The sequence below is a fragment of the Ambystoma mexicanum genome, chromosome 7p, assembly GCF_040938575.1.
Source record: "Ambystoma mexicanum isolate Mex_15411 chromosome 7p, UKY_AmexF1_1, whole genome shotgun sequence".
NCBI classification, from domain to species: Eukaryota; Metazoa; Chordata; class Amphibia; order Caudata; family Ambystomatidae; genus Ambystoma; species Ambystoma mexicanum.
Genome location: NC_090939.1, coordinates 536,375,378 through 536,399,510, shown reverse-complemented (window position 1 = coordinate 536,399,510; position 24,133 = coordinate 536,375,378). Strand labels below are relative to the sequence as shown.

At 43.9% G+C, this 24,133-nt stretch overlaps 2 protein-coding genes across 5 annotated transcripts in view; one reads left to right on the top strand and one right to left on the bottom strand.

Annotated features, from left to right (window-relative positions):
• The window catches only part of LIG4 (DNA ligase 4), a 118,796-nt gene extending 110,157 nt beyond the window's left edge, over window positions 1–8,639 (bottom strand). For both annotated transcript variants that reach the window (XM_069636573.1, XM_069636572.1), the window contains exon 1: window positions 8,451–8,639. The gene's annotated coding sequence lies outside the window, so the exon portion shown is untranslated. The remainder of the gene's footprint in view (window positions 1–8,450) is intronic.
• Window positions 8,640–8,739: 100 nt separating this feature from the next.
• Window positions 8,740–24,133, top strand: part of ABHD13 (abhydrolase domain containing 13) — a 128,994-nt gene continuing 113,600 nt past the window's right edge. Inside the window, exon 1 of one of the 3 annotated variants that reach the window (XM_069636569.1) lies at window positions 8,740–8,828. The gene's annotated coding sequence lies outside the window, so the exon portion shown is untranslated. The remainder of the gene's footprint in view (window positions 8,829–24,133) is intronic. The other 2 variants (XM_069636571.1, XM_069636570.1) reach the window with 2 other exon arrangements.

The window sequence follows — 24,133 nt, the reverse complement described above, 5'->3', positions numbered from 1 at the left end:
CCTACAGTTCCTTGTGCTGTGCCCATCGCCTGTGTTACCGGTCTTTAACTTCCTTGAGTCTTCAGTTCTACCATTGTTATCCCACTTCAGAGCTACAGTTTCCTTGTTTTCTCTCTGCAGTCCTACCCTTGTTATTCCAGTCCAGAGTTACTGTTCCTTGTTACCAGTCTGCCGTTTACAGTCTCCTTACCCCTGCACTTAGATACTGGTTTTCTTGCTTTTCTTCTTTCTTCTGGTTCTCGGTCCTGAACCTTGCTCTCTTTGACTCCCTTTTTTCCCTGGATATTTATGTTACAGTTCTCGTCTTCACTTGTGCCTTGTGTATTTCCTTTGTTCAGAGTATGGCTGCTGGGTTTCCAGCAGGCAATCTCTGACCCCTTTCCTTTGTCACATTTCAGTATTGTACCTTGTGCCATTGTTAATGGTGTAATAGTTCCTGTTTTAGGAGGCAGTCATTGTTCAGTTCCTGCTGGACCTGTACAGGCTTCAGTCTTTCCTTGTTCATGCCTTAGGGTCCAGACATAGACACTCACTGCTGTTGCTCCTTTCCAAGAGTATTCAGAGTGGGGCCCTATAATAGTAACCAGCTTAGAAGGCTGGAGTTTCCCTGGTTCTGTGGGAAACTCTTCCCCCATTCTGCATACACCCCAAGAGGGAACCTAATGCGTTTGTTTTACTTGTACTCCCTACCCCTTTCTGTTTGCCTTTGTTGCCCATCCTTTCTTGTCTGCAGGACTCCTTGTACTCCTGCTTCTTGTGTACTTTTCTCCCTTTGGCTTTGTGGGCACGTGTCTACCCGCAAGCCCCTGATATCTTGTGAACATAGTCCTTTATTTCCCCTGGCTCTTCCGAGGACAACATGGGAAAATCATTTCGTAAGTTTGATGCTCCTCCTGAGGAGAACGACAACACTTGGTTGTCGGTGCTAGGGTCCAACCGGATACTCAATGTATGCTGATCGTCCCATCCCAGTACTGCAGGACCTTTGGTTAAAACATACACTTTCGTCATGGTATGTCTGTCCTTGAATTCAAGTTTTGCATTGATGTACCCCAAGAGGTCCACTTTGGCCCCCTTATAGACTGTGGGGTTGTGTCTGGTGCTTCTGATCGCTACCAAGTGACGCCCCACCATATTATTGTAAGTCTGTATGGGGAGGATAGTCAGATCTGACCCCCGAGTCGGCCATTACACGGGTTTCATTGCCATCCACTTTTATAATGCAGTGAGGTTTCGCTCTCCTGGCACGAGTCGAATTTGCCATGATCACTGTGGGTCTGTCTTCTGCTTCCTCCTCGTCACTCCGTCAACCACAATGTATGCAACCTAATTTTCCCTCCAGGTGCAGGAGACGGTGACTGAATCTCCTACATTTGGAACACTCCTTGTTCCTTGCCGGGCAGTCTTTATCATTGGATTAGTGCCTGGTGCTGGCACACCTGTAGCATTTCTGGGTCTCTCTCCACTTGGGTCCTCTCTCCTTGGCGGAGTCTCCAGGCTGTTTGTTCCTGCGTCCCTTCCATTGGACGTCCGCCATTTCGGGTGCTGGCGTAGGTCCGCCCATTTCCTTGCATCTGCTTGATATCTCTTGGCTCTTGTTATCTGAATTGCCTTGTCCAGGTTCAGCTCCTTCTCCTGGAAGAATTGGTCCTGGACTTTGCTGGAATTGGTATGTACTACCAACATATCACTTCCTCCACATTGTCCCAAAAACCGCATAGGGCTTCAAGCTCCTTCATGAGGGTGATAGACTCATCAACTGGCTCACTGCTTTCTTGCTTCCTAGTGTAGAATTTGAGCCTGTGTAGGACCACGTTTTCCTTGTTGGAGAAGCGCTTTATAATGCGTTGCACTGCCTCTTTGCACACATCGTCCGCATCAGCCGCAGCAGGCTCAGTCTTTAGGCATGCGAAAATGCACTGACCGTCAACACCCTTGGTGTTTAGTAGCATGGCTTTCTTCCTGGCAGCCGAATAGCCCGTACCTCCCAATGCCTCCAAGTAAGTGGTAAATAACAGCTCCTACTGTTGCCAGGGAATAGCAGGCCTGGGACTGGAGGAAAGCAGGAGGCTGTGAGGTGCCTTGCATGGTTGCTACGTGGGTCCATCACAGGTCCTTGTACCCAATTATGTGGTGGCCCAATGAACACAGGACACCAGGATGAAGAGAAGGAGTTTAATTTGTCACCTTAAAACAAGCAAGGAAATTGCTGTACTTGCAGTTAAGTCCTTGATAGGTCAGTTCATTTGGCTTCACTGCACTGTTAATGCTAATGGTATTTATATAGCACACCGTCACTAACGGAGTTGGTCTCCAGCCGCTCAGGCGGATCTGTAAACAAAAAGGTGGGCGGTGGGTTAGTGGGTGAAGAGGGCATAGGAAAGTGAGAGGTGATGTACTGTTGGCAGCTTCAGTTCGGTTTTCACTGTGCACTGAGCTTGGGTGTGCATGTAGGTTTGCAGCGGGTCCTCACGTGCTGTTGTTGCGACCTAGGTTTTGATTGTTCGTTGTTGTGGTGTGGTGAAGTCCATGCGGTTTGCTCTGAGAGAGGTGGTTGCGTGGGTTTGTGTGAATTAAGTATGCAGAAATTTGAGGTTTTGGTTAGTGGGTTGTATGTCTCATAATCCCTGTAGTTTAGTTTATGCATCAGGTTGTCATACTGGGTCGGTATATTCTTTCTCTTGGTTTATTGATTGTCTAGTTTCTGTGGTGATACTGTGGCTGGTTCCAGCAGATTGAATTGGCTAAGTACCCGAGGTTCGGTGAGCATGGTCCCCTAGTATGATAGTGGGTTATATTATCCTTAACCAGCTCCTTGCTATCTATTTACTGTTGGTGGTCCATTGGGTGGTATAATCCACCGTTTCCTTTCCTGACTGTCAAATTTCATGGCCTGTGGTTGAGGCTGGCCTCCATCTAAGTTTGACCTTAGCACATCCAGGGGCGAGCATAATCCCTGCTTAGCTGGTGGAGTTATATTATCATTCCCGCTCCTTCCTAACTATTAATGTTGGTGGTCCATTGCTGCCTGTGCCTTCGAGGGATGCCAGGTGCCATTGCTGGGTCATACCTTGCTCTCCCTTCAGATTGGTCTGTGGTGTTCCTAGGTTTGATTGGTGTGGTTTGTTTATTGATAAGTGAATATGTTATAGATCTGTATATCCTATTTTATAGGGGTTAATGATTTAGGAGTCAGGATAGGTTCTTCGCTCAGCCTAGTTCCTCTGTGTATGTCCTTATCGGCGTTCTTTCTGGTTATGGGGTGAAGAGCCATGATTTGTGGAGTTTCAGGAATTGTAGGTGATCTCTTGTGTTCCGTATGCTCTTTGGTAGTTTGTTTCAGGTTTTTGGGGCGAGGTGAGAAAAAGAGGATCCTCTGAGTTTTCTCTTGTTGTATGATTTGGATTCCAAACGGATGTCGCTGCTGGTTCGGAGTGGCCTTGCAGTGTGATGTACGTTTAGTTTTCTTCTGAGGAACTCTGCACCTTGGTCGTGGATTGCTCTGTCGGTTATGCACATTGATTTGAATTTGATCAGCTGTTTGATGTGTAGCCAGTTTAGTGTCTTTAGCGTTGGTGTGATGTGTTCTCTTCTAGGTAGTTTAAGGAGCAGTCTGGCCACATCATTTTGTATGCGTTGGAGTTTGTTTAGGAGTCGTTCAGGCAATCTCATATGTAGGCTGTTGGCGGAGTCTAATCTGGACATGATGATGGCGGTGACGGCAGTTGTTTTGTTGGTGAATGAGAGGAATGGTAGGATCCTTTTAACCAATCTCAGGAGAAAGAAAGATTTCTTGATTAGGGCGTTTACTTGTGGCTCTAGAGTGAGTTTGTTGTCCATCAGGACTCACAGGTTTTTTACAGTCGATGATGGAGCTGGGGTTTTGCCAAGTTCGGTTGGCCATGGGAATGTATCAGTTGTCTTCTCTGTTTTTTGTGATGATAATCATTTCTGTTTTGCCTGGCTTGAGTTTAAGGTAATTTAAGTTCATTCAGTTGTGTATTTCACGAAGCCAGTTGTCTAAAGTTGCGTTGTCTTGTATTTTGTATATTATTTGTGTGTCATCAGCGTAATTGTAACAGGTGAGGCCATGTCTTTCGATGATTTTAATTAGCTGTGACAGGTAGATGTTGAATAGTAGTGGCGAGAAGGATGATCCTTGTGGGACTCCGCATGATGATTCTCGTGGACTTGATTTGTAAGGTTTCATCCATATTGTTTCTGTTCTGTTTGTTAGGAACAATCTCACCCAAAGTAAGGCGCTGTCAGTGATTCTGAATTCTTCAGGTCTCATGATGAGGACATCATGGTTAACAGTGTCTAAAAGTATCAGAGCGGTGCTGTTATTTGAGAGTCTGCGTTCGCCTTTAGATCATCCCAGATTGAAATAAGTGCCGTTTATGTTCTCCTCATCGGTCTGAAGCCTACTTGTGCCTGGTTTAATAGGTGGTGTTTTTCTATGAAATCTTGGGTTGTTCTGTATATGTGTGTTTCTAGGAGTTTATCTGGGTAGGGGATGTTGGAGATGGGTCTGTAGTTGGAGAGGTCCTCTCTGTTTCCTGTTGTCTCCTTGAGGAGTGGTTTGATGTATGCTGATTTGAAGGCTTGAGGCGCTCTTCCTGTTGTGATTGATTGGTTGAGGGTGTTCCTGTAGTATTCCATTGGTGTTCCTTGTGCGAGGATTGATCTGTAGATGTCAGGGGGGCAGGGATACACGGGGAGCCAGATTTGTTGCTTTGATTTAAGAGTTTGATGAAAATCTCCACTGATATGTGCGGGAAGTTTCGGAGTTTGTTCTGGTGTTCCTTGCATCGGTCAGTGTCTTCAGTGTAGTGGTTACATGGTCTATTTTGAATGGTCTGCTGGATGGTCGTGATTTTATTTTTGAAGTGGTCCGCGAGGTCACTGCATAATTTCTTTGATGGTACTGGAGTGTTGTTGCAGCCGGGAGGGTTTTTAATTTTGTTTATGATTTTAAACAGTTCTTTTTCGGTATTCGGTGCTTTGAGGATTCTGCTGTCGTAGTATTTCCTTTTTGTTTTTTGTATTTCCTTTTTGAATGAACGGGTATGTTGTTGAAGTTTGAATTTCTTTCTGCAGTCTTTATTGATCCTCCATTCTAATGTCCGTTTTTTCCTTTTCATGGCGCCTAGTAGTGGGGTGAACCATTTTGCCGTTGCTCTTTTGTGGGATAGATTGAATGGTTTTTCTTTTGCGATCTCGTCGATTGTTGTGGTGATCCAGTTGTGAAGTATATCTATTTTGGTGTCTAGGTCAGCTTCGCTAATGGTCGTCATTTGTGGTTTGGTGATCTCCTGTCGTTCTGTTGAGTTAGAGTTTTATATGGTTCTGCAGTTTCTTTTCATGATGATTGGTGGCTTGTCCTGTTGCTTTATTATTGGAGTGGCCAGTGTGATTACGAAGGGGATGATGAGGTGGTCGCTCCAGAGAATCTGAATCAGTGGTAATTAGTTTTCTGTTGGCGAAGATTGCGTCTAGTGTATGTCCTGCCGTGTGGGTTGATCCTTTCACCAGCTGATTTAGTTCCATTGTTTTTAGTTGGCCGGTAAGAGATTTTTGTGAGGTTGTAGTTTCTTCATCGAACCAGATGTTGAAGTCTCTGAGGATAATCAGTTGTTTGCGCTCGATAGCTAGGTTGGTGATTGCTTCTATGAAGTTGTCTATGAAGGCTGCTGCATTGTACGTTGGTGGCCTGTATATCAGTATGAATTTCAGGTTTGTTCTGGGATTTGTTATAGACGTATGATTAGGGATTCACATTTGTTGATGTTTAGTGGGTCTTCCGTTTTATTTCCAGGTGTTCCTTGTGGATGATTGCTAGTCCACCACCTCTTTTTGTTTTCCTGTTTACTTGGATGCACTTGAAGGTATTGGGCAGGCAGTTATTGAGGGTGATCTTGTAGTTGTCGTCTAGCCAAGTTTCAGTTACGAAAAGGATGTTGATGCCTCCGTCACTTAGGAGGTCGTAGATTTTGTTGGCATGTTTGGACATTGATCTTGGGTTGATTAGACTGCAGTGGATCTTTTTGGTGTCATTTGGTTTCTTTTTTGTTCCCGGTTTTGGTTTGTGGGTGTTCCGTTGGGATGCTTTTATGTTGCCTACGACCGTTAGAGGTTCTGTGAAGGCGTCTGTCGTTGAATCTGTCTGTGAGATTGGTAATTGGGTGGCTGACCTCGATTGTTTCTTCATCTCTTGTCATTTGGTGTGGGTATCAATAGTGTCCATCTGTTCTTGTAATGTAGGGAACAGATGGGCACTATCGATACCCACTGGGTCCTACCTTATTTACATGAGCTCCCACGAGGCCATCTAGTAGCCATTGAATTACGCTCTTATTTGTAATCACAAGCATCAGGGTGTGAATGTGCTTGATGGAGGCTTCAGAAACTCAAAAACGGCTGTGCCCTACCAGAAAATCTCTTTCATCACAACATTAGCTGAAACATATTCTATGCATTTTTTTGTCATCAGAGGTGGAACTTGCATTGAATGCCAACCTTTTGTAGTGTCTCCCAATGAATGAGAGGGGCAGACTGACTCCGAAGTCTAACCATTATAAACAGAGCATAAATAATTCATACAGTGGTTAATTAAAAAAAAATCACACTGAAGGAGGAACCTATATCCCACAAGGGGCAACAGGAGACATAGTGGGCGTGTTGGAGAAACTACACCCCCCAACCCAAAGAGTCTGATGGGTGTGCCACAAAACATGCTCTTATGGACATTTCAAAGAGAAGACAATAGAGAGACACCACCAACTAGAAAAACAGTTTGTTGGTGTCAATAGAGAGACACCACCAACTAGAAAAACAGTGTGCAGTCTAAAATAAAACAAAAAGGTCAGAAATAGCACATGGTAGGCAAAGAAACAGGAACTCCTGCTGGCAGTTCTCACCTCGGGTGAGGAGAAAGAAGACTTGATTTATCAATGCCTTGAGTGTCCCAAAGAATGAAGTGATTCAGGTCAACGTGACATATGTTTGTGGCCAGCAGATTCCCAGTTATGGCCGTCAAGCATGCAGTCAAATTCTATTGCACAGGGCTCAAAGGCAGGGATGGGGTATGTTAGCGCAGGCAGGGATGGGGTATGTTAGCGCACCGCTGGGTCACTGAAAACAAAAAGAACCACATGAGGGCGACCAGTGGTGGGCAACCTCCACTAGGTGGTCTGTGATACTGTAGGAATGGCAATGGTGGCGGCAGTCCCAGACTACTTACAAGTGCCTTAAAAAAATGATTAGGCTCCATATAGTCCGTGTTCGCAGTGTGCTACGGCGTGGATGCTTCAGGCCTCATCTCAGGAGGTGCGCTGGTGCATGACCACAGCCCTTGCTGTTCGGTGCGTTCCCGAGATCTCGCAGGACAATTCCTCACACGCAGGCTGTGGAGTAGCTGCACAGCGGTTATGGCGTCTGCGAGCATTCCAGAGCCTGAACTGTACCATAAATCAGCTTCAGAACAGCTACTGTGTCTAAAATACCAACAACAGGCTGCCTAGTGTAATTTCAAAAACAGATGTTTAGAAAGTCACGTACTTAGAATTTTTATTTTCAACATATGCTAAGTATAATACAACGAATTACAGCTTTAGCATACTTGACAACCCTACTGATTTAGGCAGTAGGCTACTGCTTTTTAAGCAGACCTACAGATTTGGGGGACCGATCCTATTGCTTTTTCCAGTGACAGGTAATTTATGTGACTCTAAGGCAGGCTGCTTGAGACCGGGCCTAGGACAAAGCGTGCAGCACATTCATTTGTCTATCTGTGTGGTGGGTGTGTAAGTGATTACTTCGAGTGATTGGCTTAGATTAATCCATTGACCTGACAGCTACGTGACTCTGCCCTGCACTCTTGCCGGGACAGAGTTTTGGTGAACCACCAGTGAAGACAAGAGGCAGAGTATACCACCATAACATAGAATCTTCCAATCAGACGGATGTGGGTATCAGTCGGTCATTCAGTATTCTATTTGCAATGCAGGAATAAATACGTACTCCCAGGCTGCTTCTAAAGAGCAGTGGCAAAACGTTGCCTACCAGCTCTGTGTGATTTTCTTCTATGAAGTTAGGTAATTGAATTTGGTGTTAACTTACCATTCAGAAACATTTGTACATCTTTCCATGTTGTGTTGTTTGAAGGGTTGTGTATTATAGAATGCTCCAGTGGTGCCAACAATGTATGTTTTGTATTTTCCTGTGATGTCAGCATTATTTTTGAAACTTGAAAAATCCTACACCTTTTTGGTCATAGGATATTGGCAAGTATACTTCAGCTGCAGCCTCTTACTTCAACATGCATTTCCAGAGGTTGCGAAATGGATCCTCTTACCAATTTAACAAGGGGGTGAGAACAATCTACGTTAATGGATGCTGAAAGAATTGCATATAAAATTCACTACTAGAGCTGTATCGCATGCACTCACCTGATGCTGCCTGGAAACTTAAAAGGAGCTTTTGGCGAAGGCCGATTTTTACTTTCTCTCAGTGTTTTTTTGGATGCCACGGCTTTCTCCGCAATACACCAATGTAGCAGTTTGAAGTTTTAAGTCGCTTCATAAGAGGCCTTATGTTGCGTTTATTATCAATTGAAACTTGCATGTAAAGTCCCTATGAAACCCGATAGCATTACGTTTGTTTAAAAGTTCGCCGATATTTTCTGAAATGCCTTTATGGTGGGATGACGTCAATCACGTATTTCTGAAATGCCGCTAAGTCGTCCTGACGCTTACACGTAGGACGTGTACGTGCCTAGGAAGAGAATCATGGAGGAAGGAGGAGGACTTTATGCCGGGCACGGGCAGGTATTTTTGTTTTATTGTGTATTTAGAACGTGCTTATACGTCTCAATTAGTGGCAGTAGCCTATTAGATGGTGATGTGCAGTAAATATTGGTGCTTGTGGATTAAGGGCGCGTAAGTGTGTTCCCCAAGCCAGTGTCCCACCAATTCTATGCAGGTGAAGGAGGTGTCTCTCGTTCTCGGAAGCTGCAGCCTGCTATCTCCCCAGTGACCTCCAGTCATTCCCAGCCATGATTGGTCCTACCGTTGCTGCTTCCAGTGAGCCGTCAGATATTCTGAAGCACACTGTCTAACACACAGGAGATGAGTCCCACTGTCCCTTTGCATGTTCATCCTGCCTTACTGCCTGCAACAACGTTGGCAGCATACGGTGGCCTGGTTACATTCACAAGAACAACTTTCAAAAGAAATTTGAACACGATATAGATTACATTTTTTTTTTTCTTCAGATTTCTATTATCGTTCTAAGGTTGCAATTTGTTTCTTAAATACCCTAAATTCTGTTGCCTACTCTGTTTGGCAAAATTCCACAAGGAATTTCAATCTAAGAAGAAAATCCCTCTTTCCCTCAATGTAATTTTGTTAACGATATGAAATATTGCTGAATATGACAGTTTGTAGTTTGATATTCATTGGTAAAACCTTATTTTGGATATTTTCATGGAACAAATATCACAGAAAACAAGAAATTCACTTCTCAAAGCATCTAATACACAACGGTGTCTAGCCACCCCCACCAAAACATATGCCATCCTATGCATTTGCTTTGGTTATTTCTGCAAATGTATCAGCAGTCATCTTGAAGTGCAGGCCTTCAATTGCGCTGCATATTGGTTTTTGTGTGTAATGCTAGTTATATATACATATACTAACAAAATCATGATTTTCAAATCTAACTCCAATTTCACCATGCATTTCGTCTCATTTAATGCATGTTTGGCTTATTTCCATTTCCTTTCCAGTCACCTTGGTCCCCTCCAATGTTCTTATGTTGTGGTGAAGGATGCTCAGGCTATTTTGCCCGTTATGTATGCCAACAAGCCATATTTCTTTGGGAAGATTCTAGTCGTGTTTACTTATGAGACTTGAAGTCCTCAGTTACCCATTTCCACTGGACCAGGCTATACTATGCTAATTCAACTAAACATTGTACACAATTGTTCTATCCTCGGAAATAACTATCGAGTGGTGATTTTAATGCATCTGACTAAAGTCTGGCGTGCTGGCCCCGCTACCCTTTGCCTCCTTGCATGCTGCCAAAAATTGTTTGTGCGCAGACAATATGCAGCATGTTTGCTCTGCTATCATTCGTTCCTCACTCAATTTACCCTCGCTCAATTTCCAATCTTCCTCTTGCAGTACCTTTTACTTAAAGGGCATGTTCTATCATCATTTTTTGGCACCATATTCAGCCCTTCGGCTTCTGCCCATATTAAGCTTTTGGTCACCTTGGGGGCTGTCTTTTGTGGCCGATGTCACAATGGGCGCACCGTAAGATGTTGCACTGTACCCAGCTGAAAACCATTCAAGGTGAAAGCTACTAGTCAGTCACTCGCCACCTCTATTCTATACATGCCCACAGTACACATTTGTTAATCGCCAAGAGTCTTGCGCTGATAAGACTTGTCTGCGGAAGTGGTGTATTCCAGGGAACAAAATTTGCTCTTACCTCTAGCCATTGGCTAGTGATAGTTGGCTCTTGTCGAGTAAGAAGTGGTGTGCGTTGTGTATGTATAGCATTAAGGTGCCGAGTTACTTCTTATGGCTGTCTAGCAACTTGAATTTTTGCACCTTGGTGTATTCTGCCCCTGCCTGGGGTAACCGACCTTGGTCCGTGGAGTGAATGAAGGGGGGGTGGGGATTAAGACTAAGAAAACAGACTTACAATTAGAATGGTATGAAAAGCTATTACATGGGTTCATATATTATCATTGTCTTGCATTTGCAAGAGTGCTTTTGACGAGAGCAGTGGGTGCAGGAACGTCTCCTAACTTTCGATGTAATATCTACAATCTACTGTGGACTTCATTGAACTTTTACTTAAACTTTAACCATTGAAACTTACTGGCTCTGCCCCCCCGTCCCCCTTCCTGTCTGTTTCAAAAGCAACTAACTGCACGCATTTGCGCGTGCGCGCCCTTGCAAGAGTCCTCTTGATGAGTGCAGTTGGGGAGCAGGTGAGTTCGCTTCTAATTCCTGGGTTGGGAATCTTAGGTAATTAGTTATACATACACTTTAAAGTCGGACATTGTTGCACCCAAGTCGAAATTAGGGGCTTCCAGAAGTCCGAAGCCAGACGTGCCCAAGCCTATTGCTAAACAATTGCTGATGCGTTTACGAACGCAAATACTGTCTGCCACTTCGGACATTCAGGAGTTTTGTACAACCAAGCCAGTGTTGGTTACTACCTCTGAGGTACTGCAGTTGGGTAAGGTACGGAAGACAGCTGGCATGGTTGTCGATATCCCGGATGAAGTGCTGATTTTTTTTTTTTCTTTTTCTTCTGATAAAGTTGTTGTGGAATCCGGTTTGGCATCTCATTACCTGCAGGCATGTTCTCCTTTGACTCCTTCACAAGCACCACAGGTGCTATGAACACTGCTCTGGTATCGTTAACCAAACTCTGCAATGTTTTACTGTCCAATTTACCTGCGCAATATGAAATGAATTAAAGTGATTTTCCGAAAATAATTAGGCCTGATGGTCTAATGGAAATAATTACTCCCAAACAGGTTACGCTCATCGATTGGGCAACCCCTGTAATCCAGAAAGCCTGCAGGAAAAACGCATGTGCCAATTCGCAACATACTTAAATCATTGACCTTGGTCAGCCCAGGCCCACTGGATCAGGAAACAATTTCATCTGTTGCTAAATCTAGGGAGCACAGAGGAAGCCAAGATGTTGTGTTCATAACCATGCAGGACAAGGCACAGAGGGTGGATATTGTCGACGAGTGTAATGGTCCATCCGCTGAACAACTGGCAGTTTCTACACAAGGGTCCCGTGTGGCCACAAAGTTGAAGCCAGCAAATGTTAATGCTGCTTGTTTGCCCTTTAAGATATTTACTAATAGCAAATTGTGGCATGAAGGATGTCCTCTCAAGTTATGTATATTCATACGCCTTTATTACCAAGTCTTGTAAGCTTTGTGCGAGAAACACCGGCGTCCCATCCATGCAATAAGGATCTCTCTCTCTCTAACGGCTCCACCAGAACCTCCATACATCATTCACGCTCTCAACATTCCAACAGCTCTCACCCACGAGGACAAGTATACATCACAACACTTCTCCCCCGTAAGAACTCTAAAAATAGATGGCTCACAAACCATAACAAGTAGATACTTAACACCTACTTAATAACTTCCCAAAACACTCCTCCCCCCCCCCCCCGTTGGGCAATTCTAAAACTCTCCGTCGGTAACAACACAACAAAAGAGAACATCTACAACCCAAAAATGAAAAAACACTTCTACAACCACCGCACCTGCCCACAACGTGTGGCCACCACGCAATTGACGGGTACGCCCACACCTACCAAGCAAATAACTAACACCCTAAAGACATCAGAGATACTCCACACAAGGCAACCCAACCAGACTTAAACCAACAACAATACCAACCAGCATCCACTCGCGCAAAAATCAACGGAAAACTGCCCCAAAGGAGGCCCCAATAACGGGTACCAAGGAAACTCTTACCAAATACCCACTAACAAAGACAAATCCAACCGGGCACCAACCAAAGAGATTGAAAAATAATAAAACCAACATCCACCTGTCCTGAACTGCCCCTCAGAACTGGACCTGCCACATCCACTATCCAGTCAAACGACAACTTCAACTAACTTCCTGACCTCACAGTGCACTAACATCCTTCCGCCCTGAGCTGCCCCCCGGGGCCTCGAGCCTGCCACGCCCAAGCACAACCAACCTGATATGATGCCCAACTCAACCACACCCTGGGACACTAAAAGGCCCAAAGGTCCCTAAAATAAAAACAACCCGCCCAAATCCGAACTACCACAGTATAATAAACGAACCAATATGCCACAACCACAACATGAGTACTAGTCGCAACCACCAACATCCTCCACGTGACCCCTTATTCACAGCCACACGTGACCCCCTAGTCACAACCACACATGACCCCCTAGTCTCAGCCTCTAATATCGTGACCCCTAGTCACAATCACCACCACTACAACCTCACAACATGACCCCAAGTCACAGCCTACAACTACAACATGACCCCTAATGGAACACAAAAGAACCTGGCCGGAACCCTAATGTCCACCCCCCCCCCCCAGGGGAACAAGCCACACACAACACCACCACCTAGAGTCAGCCTACACCTCAAAGCGATACATTACTCGGTGTACAACAGCGCACCCAGACGCACCCACCGACACTCACCCACACATACCCCAAACGCAAAATGTGTAAGGGCACAAGGTCTATTCTTTATACAGGACAAGAAACCACACCGATGCAACTGGCATACCGTCCTGGATGACGAGGAAACCCCCACCCCCGTGTCTGCCCACATGGGGCAACGTTAATACCCACTTCAAAGAAGAAGCGAGAAAACAGAGGGTCATAAATGGGGAGTCGCATGCTCCATCCCTACCCTGCACTATTCTAGATCTCTAGGAGGCATAAACCTTCTTAACCAACATAGGTTACTGAGAGTATCACCCGCCCTCAAGTCCTCACACATGAGTAACAAAACCATTTTTGTTTTCCCACATCACCTGCAAGGAAAAATACCTTTACAACAAATAGCATGACAACGAAGTATAACGTTCCAACGTTAAGCAAAACATCAAATCACTCCACCCACACACACGGGCCACAACATGAACATTCGCACACATGCAATACCAGAAGGCCCGACGCCACCCACATCACCAGAAGGCCAAAACGTTTACACTGCATACATACTGGCCTCACCTGACTCTACAAAGGTCAGTCCTCCGACAGGACCAGACTTCATCCTCATGTAAAAATCCCAAAGTTCAGGATCAAACTCCTTCAGGGCACCCAACAAATCACCACAACGCTGGCAAAACGTCTTATCCCTACTGATTTCTTCCCTCACGGACCGCACACAATCGCAGACATGGCCTCTTCCCATAGGTCTGCAAGGGGCACCGTTTGTTCCTCTTTTCTCTGTTCACATCAAGTGCTAATGGAGAGAAAGTGCAGCAGTAATCATCTCCTCGACTGTTAGTGCCAAAGGCATGTTTGCGAGTGCTAGGCATTAATTTATTTTTCAAATAATTGCAATGCAGAAGTATATCGGATGATCATTTTATTAAGCTTTCTATATTCTGTCTGGCAATGGCCATTATGTCAACTTTATATATTTTTGTAAAAGACCTTCATGCAATTCCATTCCTAAAATGTAAGTTGTTAGATAATGCATAAAACAGTATTGATACTGTAAAACACTGCATCATCTCCATGCTTTACAGTAAAGTTTAGGTTCGTGTATCTACATTTTATAGTGTCAACTATATTTCATTTACATCATATTGACGAGTGAACACTTTTGAAAATGTACATGATCAAATGCTTTTGATGGCAAACCTAGTTCTGTAACCTGCAGTTTGCATACATATTGAAACTGGTGGCCACATAGTCCTTGACGTTCTATATTATCACCCTGTTGCTTTATACCAGGTACCCTGAAAGCGAGATGACCATAAACTACAATATTCCACCTAGTTTGCCCAGTTCTCTGCCTGCTACGCAATCCACTCTGCTTACTCTTTCCTTTTACATAATGAGTACACAAAGTGAACTAGATGCTTACGCAAAGTAGTGATCAATAGTTCCTTCCAGTCTGTACATCTACAGATCTACTGCAATAGCAAACACTGTAGTTAGGCTCCAGCGCTCGCTTTTCATTTTGATTGCATTATATATTACCATCTGCAGGAGACACTGGCCAAACTGTTTTCAGGGCCTTTTTTAGCAAATCTATTTGCGTCCATTCGTGCAGCTAACTTTTTACATTTTAGACACTCATCTATGCCTCGCAAAGTCTTTTCGCCCACTTGCATAGTTGAGTAGATTTTATGGGCAAGTAGCATTTACAAGAGATGTTTGAAACTTGTATTTAACATTTACTTTGTTTGCACTATATGTCAAATAAATGTTTCACTTTCTGTGGCTGGCCTCTGGATGGCAGCAGTCTGCCAAACAAAGTTGTTTTGTAGTTACATGCACCATTTTACGGAAATAGCATTTTAAATTTGTTGTCCTCTGTTACTATGGGTTGAGTGCATTTTTCTTAGATTAAATAGGTAAATTAGGTTAACCAACCTGCACGTCTGCCTGAAGTTTAAAGAATTTGCAAAATGTGACTCTCTCTCACTGTCTTATTTCAGTGGTTCGCAAAATGGCCGTATTGTTGCTCATTTCATGTCGTCGGTACAAATAACGCCTGGTGACATTAACAATATTAGTGCAAATTTGCTAAACAAATGGGTTTGTTTGCTAATCAAAACAATTTTAATAAGCAAACTCCGCTAATCAATTTTTGAAAACTAATTTATGACTTGGGCATCTAATTTCCTGTTCATCACATTAGAGCAACGGACAAGTAAAATTGTTAAACCCACTGCAACCCGAAATGCCTTACAAAACCCAAGGACGAAGATTACGCATCTGGTCTAATAGTCTGTCTGAAACAGTACATAATGGAGTGACCGGAAGTGTAACAGATAATCACGTCTTAACTAAAAATGCTTTCGAAAATTCTTATGGCTAGTCAGGAAAGCTGTTTGAATCAACGTAAAAATGAACACTCCGTTATTGTTGTGCAGGGCTGGTTGTTTTCAAACTGGCACCCTAAATAGAACTAGCATATTATCTCTCGATCTTCAGTGACATTCAATCACTTGAAGATTTGTGCTCATCGGACATATCGCAGGTAGGGTTTACATATGACGACTTAACACGTGTTAGGCTGTGGATCACAGTTAATACTATATGGAAAGCTAAAGCAGATCACTTTCGTATGGGCTTTATTCTAAAACAAGATGATATGTATAAAGATAGATTTGCAGATCAACTTGAAACGCGAACAACAGACTCCTTGGGCACAGGCTTGGATCTGATAAGAATTACTGTACCGGGGGTTGGGGGGGAGGGGGCTTTTGTCATAGTGAGGAAGTCTCCTTACCTACAGCACCTATTTGCAATGCTCCTTGGTGTAATAGATCTTTCCCACCAGCCGGGGACGCAGTCGATGTGTAACAACCAAACATTGTGAATTTATTTAATTGCAAGCTAGCTGGCTGGAACACAAGGGGTTTCAAGCACTGAACATAACCCCCTGAATAATTTTGACATTATTCTATTGATAATCCCCTATTACCGCATGGATATATCCTATCCTTGATCCCAGCCAAAGCTTTGGCCCAAGGTCGACCCTCTGCAGGTCCAATGGTGGCAGTTAAAGCGGACCTGAATTATATTTTGGAGCCATGGGCTACTCAGAATATTCATACGCAATTGCTCAGAATAATTGCTCCAGCTGGCAATCTTGCAATACTGAATCTTTGCTGGAACCATGGTGGCATTTCTGAGTGCACTTTCCTCCAAGACTTGGAGCAGATGTTTGAACTCATTGTTTTAGACCGTTCCATTTCTTTCACAATTTTAGCAGGTGACTTGAATATACATTGCTTTTTTGGCCACTCACTTAAAATGGATGGCACAATTCATTAGCGATTTAACTATAGACAGGCAACTTGAGAGGGGATATTCCTCCGAAACCCACCTGGAGGAGGGGCAAGCAGTCTGTCATTATTGATTACATATGTGTTGATCGTAGTATGTTTAATGTCACTCGGACTTTGAAGTACTCCCTCAGTTGCAAAGTGATCATTACTTACAATTGATGACATGGTTTTGGGCACCCCCTTCTTCTGTTCCTGAGCGTTACACGCCTCTACTCGAAATTTGCATGTAACAGATTCTCGTGGTCACAGGTGCGACTGCTTGCACTTGAGCAGTCCCTCGAAATCTCAACTTTAAATCGTTATCAGATGTTCACTATGTGGCAGCTATGTATATGTTCAAATTGTGTCCCTCATTTAATCAAAAACACATCTACAAGCACACGCATGTTTTTAATCTGGACGTGGTCCCAAAGAAAACTGCATAGTGAACTGGATGATCTTCAAACAGCCCTTTAAGACGAGTAGCAGTTCCCTCGAGATAGATGGGGATGCAGATTTGTACTTGCAGATTAGTCCCTTTCATGTGGGCTACACATTTCACAACTGCTATGCACACTGGGAGTTGTAGTGCCTTAATGAGCCTGTCCAATAAGGCGGCGTGCTGGACTGGTGTGCCGTCCTCTTGGAGGTAGCCCCTCCTTTTCCAGTGCGCTAAGCCTGCATGCACTGGTGACGTCACATAGGCAGAGTCACTGTACAATGTCACTTCCTGGTCTGCGTGATTTTCGAGTGTGGGTATCAACGTCAATAATTCTTCAGCCTGTGCTGAATGAGTGGGTAAACATGCACTAATAAGTACTCGTATATCTCTGTCCATCATTTTGATCGATCCTAGAAGAACCGTCAATGAAGACTATTTTCTCCTTCTGCCAATGCATTTTCTTTTACTCTGGGGATCTCATCCTAGAATTCTTCATAGTTTGCGCAATCATGTATTGGCTCTCCTTCAGTAACTGCCTCTGCTATAAACATAGCTGGGTTCACTGTTCTGCATGAAACTATTTTAATCGCTGGATTTGTTATGACCACTTCATAAGCAGAAGCTCTTTGTGATGTCAATGTACCTTTCGGTTTCTCTAACATGGCAAACGATGCATGCTCAACAAATAACGTCATTGGGCACCCCATTACAATGGTTGTAGCTTTCTCTATGGCAAACGCAGCAGCAGCCAAACATTGTTTGCACGGGACATGACCTCTCATTACTGGGTCTAAAATTCCACTGTAGTATGCCAGGGGCTTGTACCCCAACATGGTTTTCTGTGTAAGGACTGCTGTCATAACCGTACCATCCGTGTGTGAAAACAGGTTGAATTCCTCTGTATAATTAGGAATCCCTAAAACCGGTGCCGTGCAAATGGCCTTTTTTAGTTCATCAAACCCTTCCTCCATGACCTTAGTCCACACAATTATTTCTTTAATTGCCTGTGCTTTTTTGAAGGCTTGTAATAAGGGCCTGGTATAAGAGTTGTAGACAAAGACCCATACCCTGACATAATTTCATAATCCTAGAAAATTCTGCATATGTTTCATCATGTGTGGCTTAGCTGTTTTCAAAATAGCTTTGGCTCTTTCAGGGGTAACCTTTCCTTCATGTGAAATCAGTTGGCCTATGTACAACACCTCTTGTTGGCAATACTGTAACTTCTTTGTCAACTTTATATCCTTTCTCTGCAAGTAGTCAATAACTCGATGGAATCGTGTCTGCACTCTTCCTCTGTGCTGCAAACTAGAATGTCATCAAACCAGGTATTGCAAAACAACACTCTCTAATGTAATGTTGCTCAATTCCATCTGCAGGACTCTATTGAAAATCGAAGGGGACTCGCAATAACCTTGTGGCAGCCTTGTACTTTTCAGACTAACTTGTCTGAACGTAAAAGATGTCAAATCCTGCAAATCTTTGTGCAATGGGATTGAAAAATGCATTTTCCTCAAATCAATCACCATGAAAATAACGTGCCTCAACAGGTATGTTACATAGAATTGTAGACGGGTTAGGGACTAGAGGGAACTCAGCCTCTACTATCTGGTTTATCGGGCGAAGATCTTGTATTAGCGTCCAAGACCCCCCCCTTACTTTCTTTCACGGGATACACTAACGTATTGCATGGGGACTCTGACGTCACTAAAATGCCTTGATGTATCATGGCAGAAATGTTCTTAAAAATCCCTTCATCTGCCTCCTTACACATGGGATACTGTTGTGCTTTTGTTAAAATTGCTCGTGGTTTCAATTTAATCTTCGCTTCTCCGACTCAGTAAGCCCACATCATAAGGGCCTGTAGTCCATACTGAGATAGGCACCTTTGCCATGTCGTCATCAAAATATTCAGGGCGTTTTTTGCCAGCATCATTCTTTGGGGCACCTCTCTTTTAATCATTCTACCCAATAAATGAGGTTTACCTCAACTGTCATCTCATCCTCGCCTAGTTCTTCAAACGGATCGTCATCAGTGACGTCACTCAATTATCACAACCATCCAGCAAAGCCATCTCTCCTCGCTCTATGGCTGCTTGTATTGTTAAGGGAAACGCTTGTCTGTTTTCCTCATGCATAGATATTCTTGGTCTAAACAAAAACTCATCTGGGGTTCTCATTGTCCTGTCTGCAAGGCCTGGTAGCCACAACATTAATATGCGCACTCCATATGCAAATATCTCAGGTTCTAATGGAATAGCTCTCGTAGCCAGTCCTGCATATGTTCTGATCATTTTGCACACATTTAAATAGTGCATTCATGGAGTTGAGCACACTATGCCTTCCTCAGTGATTGTTATATTTTACCTTTTCATCAAATCTTGCCCCAATATATTGACAGGTGTCTGTCTCGAATACGATAGTGGCACTTTCATGTCACATTCTCCTATAGAAACTGGATTTTCTTTTATGAAAGGAACATGGCTTGTAGCTCCTGTAAAACCTTGGGTGTTCATGGCATCGCCGGATAAAGAAAACTTGCCTTCACGTATACACAAACGTGTTGCACCCGTGTCCACTAGGAACAAATATTCTTTATCCCCTTTAGTAACGGCCACTCTTGGTTCCTCATGAGGGTTTGGTTTCACTGATAGGATGGAACACATCAGGTCTCCCAGTGAGCTGTCCTAGTCCATGTATAATCTTATCCCACAGTTTGTGAATGGATTTCCTCCATCGCCAGTGGAATTTCCTGCTCTAGAGTTCAGTACCTTTCCTGTGCCTGTAGTCTGTAGAAGTTTCATCAGGAAACTGTTGAGATTGCCCTTGCGGGAAATTGGTCACAGTCTGCTGTGGCTGTTAGCTTAGCTGCACTCTTGGTGCTTGCTGCTGGACAATTTGATTCTGCGCAAATCCATCTCCACCCTGCTGCGGAAACGCAGGTGGATACATCATCCCACCCCCTCTTGTAAATTTATCATTTTGCAACATCCCTTGACTCCTGCGCATACATGCTAGATGCCCTGTCATCCCACATGTCCAACATGTTGACGGCGATCTGATCATTTGCCCATTTTGCATATTTTGATTTCCACCTTGCATATTCTGAAAGCCTCCCTGATTATTTTGCCATCCCTTTCCATTATTGCTTTGATCAAACTGCTTTTGGTTATTGACCTGCTGCGCATTGTATATTTTGACAATTCTTTCTGCACTAATTTGGCCTCTTCGCCTTTCCTTGCACCATTCTTCTTTGAGATTTTTCTCTCGCAGCAGCCTGCAATAATGCGCAATCGTCAGTTGTATTTCTGACCATGGCTTAGCTTCGATTCCTACCAACTTCTTGAGCTGCTTTGGCAGCCATTGACATGATATATGGTAAAACACAGGTATAGATTTCCCCCAAGATTCACGATTTTCCAGTACCCATGCGTCTTGAAACGTCTGAATGTAAAGCAACGGATCATCTCCCTCTTTAATCTTGCATGTCATTATAGCTCCCATGTCAGAAGTGTCCGGGTATAGCACTCGAAGCGCTTTCCATATCCCTGTTCTGCAATTGTTAAACGTAGTGCACAGTCTTGACTGTAGTCACACCAGGGTAACATGCACGTGTCCAAACATTGTCAGCTCTATCACCAAGTATGGCGATCAAAAGACCCTTGAAATCCCCTATAGCCAGCGGTATTGCCTCCCGTCATTTTTTCTAACTCGTGTATCCATTTCCCAGCTCCAGATGTCAACATTGAGAGTGTTGTTTTTTTTAGATTCTCTATCCATTTGTGGCCATGGTATATACTGTGGCCTGTCCCTTCTCTAGTAAGGGAAACCTGTGACGCACTGAACTCTTCTTCTCTCATCATTTGTCTACCGCAGGGGTAATATTCCCACATCGCCATCTGCCTGTCAATGTCCTTAACCTGCTTAAATATGGTGGGGGAGACGCCCCCTTCTGACCGTGTGGCAGTCCTTCATGCCGATCTGACTGTGGTAGTTAAGATGTAGACGAAGTTGAATCCGACCCTCGTATTCCCTTACCAAGTCTCTCGTGACCTCGCTCTGTCTCTTTCGTCTCTTTCTTCTCTTTAACAGGCTTCCTTTCTTCGTCTGATATTGCCTGTGCCCAACTCGTGCAGCTTCTCATCTTCCTCATTTCTATTTTAGAGTCCATCTATCTAAAGACAGCTCTGTCTGCTGCTGCGTGAAGCGTCCTCAGTATCTTACAACTGAGAGCTTTCAAGGTGCTCATAGTTTTCCCTTTCCTTGAGGTACCTTTTCTAGTCCCATCTCATATATTCTATCGATTTGTCTCTCTGATACGTCTGGTGTCAGTCATCTTCTAGATTACTCTAGACGTGCTTGGTACTGAATCGTACTATGGAAATAATTCTTCTATATCTTCCCATGGTTTTCTAACCTCCCTTTCCACATACTCTAGATCACGCGTTCCGTCTTCGCTTGCGTTCTACATCGTCGTCAAATTCTCTATGCTTCCTCTCTAACCCTGTCTTCCTCCTTTGTCCTAGTATCTATTCGTTCATTGGCCCTTTGTATTTCCTCATCCGTCTTTTTAATCTCTTCTCGTATCTTTTGCTCTTCTATTCTCCTTTGTTCTATTCTTTCCCGATCAGCTGTCCTCTGCTTGTTATCTGTATTTCTTTGTTCTTCCGCCTTTTCCTGTTTTCTGACTTGTTCATCATGCTATAGCTGCTCTCGTTTCTGCCTATCCTTTTTTCTTGCCCCTTCATCTCTCAATCGTCCTTTCTCCTTATCCTTTCTCTCTTGTTCGTCTTGTTCTCCCCTTTGTCTTATGTCCTCAATGCCTTTACCATCAAGTTTCAACAAAATCTGACCTCCCATCCATTCGTTCTGTGTGAGTGCCATGTGCCATCTCGTCAGTTCTATCCTATCTCCTTTCCATGTCTTTACCTCTCTTCTTGTACCTAGAGATGTCCTTGCTTGTGCTTCATCACCTTTTTTCCTTTTTAAGTTTCCACTTGTCCCTCAGGACTTTGGAGGTAATATTTTTTTATTTTATTTTTATTGGTTTCTACAAACCTTTTAAAAAGAGGGAATATTGCTTTCCTGTCATTCTCTGGGCTTTCGTCACTACTTTGCATAGGCGACTCATATGATGGGTTGCTATATCCCGTTGCTACTTTAAGTTCCCTCAGTCAGTACAATCCTTTGTCTTTACTAGCTTTGTTTTTTATTTCAGACGGGGCGGGTGGCGCAGAAGGCTCTTCACCCCTCTTTGCATATATTCAGTATCCAGTTTAATGGTGGATCCTCCGCCCTTTCTTCCTGGTACATCTTCCAAAGTTCTAAACTAGCCAGGCGCTTGTCTAACATTTTGCCAGTGTACGTGGCGAATAGGTCATCATGTGGTGCAGGACCGTTTTAGATAGCGATCTGCCTTGGGGCTCTGGCATAAACATTTTGTCCGGGGTTGCTGTAACCCATTCCGCACTCTGTTTAAGCTTAGGTGCGTGTTTTGGCAAATGTTTGCAAATGTGTATTAACGGAGTGATGTCTTCCATGCTTGACTCATTTACCCCTTATTCATATAACGACATTTGTACTGTGCCCTATGGTCCCCTGGTGCTCTGGCGGCTCTGAAACAAAGAGGGGAGAGGGAGGGTGAGTTAGTGGGAGGAAGCTGGACAAGTGCAAGAGAGCAATTATGTGCTGGGGTGTTTGCGGCCGGTAGTCATTGTGTACTGTTGTGTGAGTCTGTGTGTTTTTGTTTTGTTGTTGCAATATAGTGACATTTGTGGTGCTGTAGGTTTGTAGTTGTTTGGTTTGGAGTTTGAGAGGTGTATGCAGAGGGGGAAGCTGTTAGTGGATTGGTTAGTTGGCATTTCTGTCTTGAACTGAGGCGAGGTGTTAGCATACTCTTACCAGAAAGGGTTTGGGGACATTTCAGCGCCTCTGGGCTTGTCCGGTATTCCGTCCCTTTCCCTTCTGTCCTCCCCTTCCATCAAGTACCTTCATAACTGTGCACCCTTGTGCATCTCGTATACCAACTATGCGGATGACACACAGCTGCTTATCCCACTCACCAGCAACTACAAAGAGGATATGACTGTAAAAACTTGTAGGGGGGTGTCTGTACATCCGCTCTCTATATGGTAGAGGAGAGGCACAGTAGTTGTAGCATGTGATATTGTATTTTTTGAAGATTCTGATAACTGGAGTCTGGTAGATGTTGGAGTACAGTGGTGATAGTGAGGCTTGTGGCACTCCAGTCGTTAACTCGTGGGGTGGATTTGAAGGGTTTAATCTATACGGTTTCTTTTCTGTCTGCTAGGAATGATTTGGTCCATAGTAGTGCTGTGGCTGTTATGCCTATGTCTTCTAGTCTTTTGGTTAGGGTGTCATGGTTAACTGTGTCAAAGGCTGCGAGAGGTCGAGCAGGATGAGGGCTGAGGTTGTGTTTGAGTCTGTGTGAGTTTTTAGGTCGTCCCAGATGGATAGTAGTGCTGTTTCTGTTCCTCTTGCGGGTCCGAAGCTGATTTGAGCTTGGTCTAGCAGGTAGTGTTTTTCTACGTGTTCTTGGGTTAGTTTGTATACGTACGTTTCTTGGAATTTTGGTGGGTAGGGAATGTTTGAGATCGGCCTGTAGTTGGAGAGGTCTTCTACGTCGCCACTTGTGTTTTTTAAAAGTGGTATAATATATGCTGATTTGAAGGTCCTTGGTACAGTTGGATATAGATTTAGAAGGTTTCTGTAATATTCTGCAGGTGTTCCTTGTGCAAGCATTGATTTGTAGATGTAGGGACAGGGATCCATGGGTGATCTGCTTTCTTGCTGTGTTTTACCAACAAGGCAAATGCCTCTGCTGATATTTCAGGAAAGTTTCAGAGTTTGTGCTGTGCTTCTGTGTTGGGTTCATTTGGTTGTGTGTTGTGGTTGGTTGGTCTGTTTTTTATGGCTTGTCTGTCGTTGATTATTTTCTTGAAGTGGTCTGCCAGGTCATTGCATAGTTTCTCTGAGGGAGTTGGGGTGTTGTCACAGCGGTATACACGCATTTCACTGCGGTATTTTTCATCGCAGGTTTTTTTCATCGCAGTTTTTATTTCGAAAAAAACTCAATTTTTTTTTTTTTTTGGGGGGATGGGGTTAAAAAATTAAA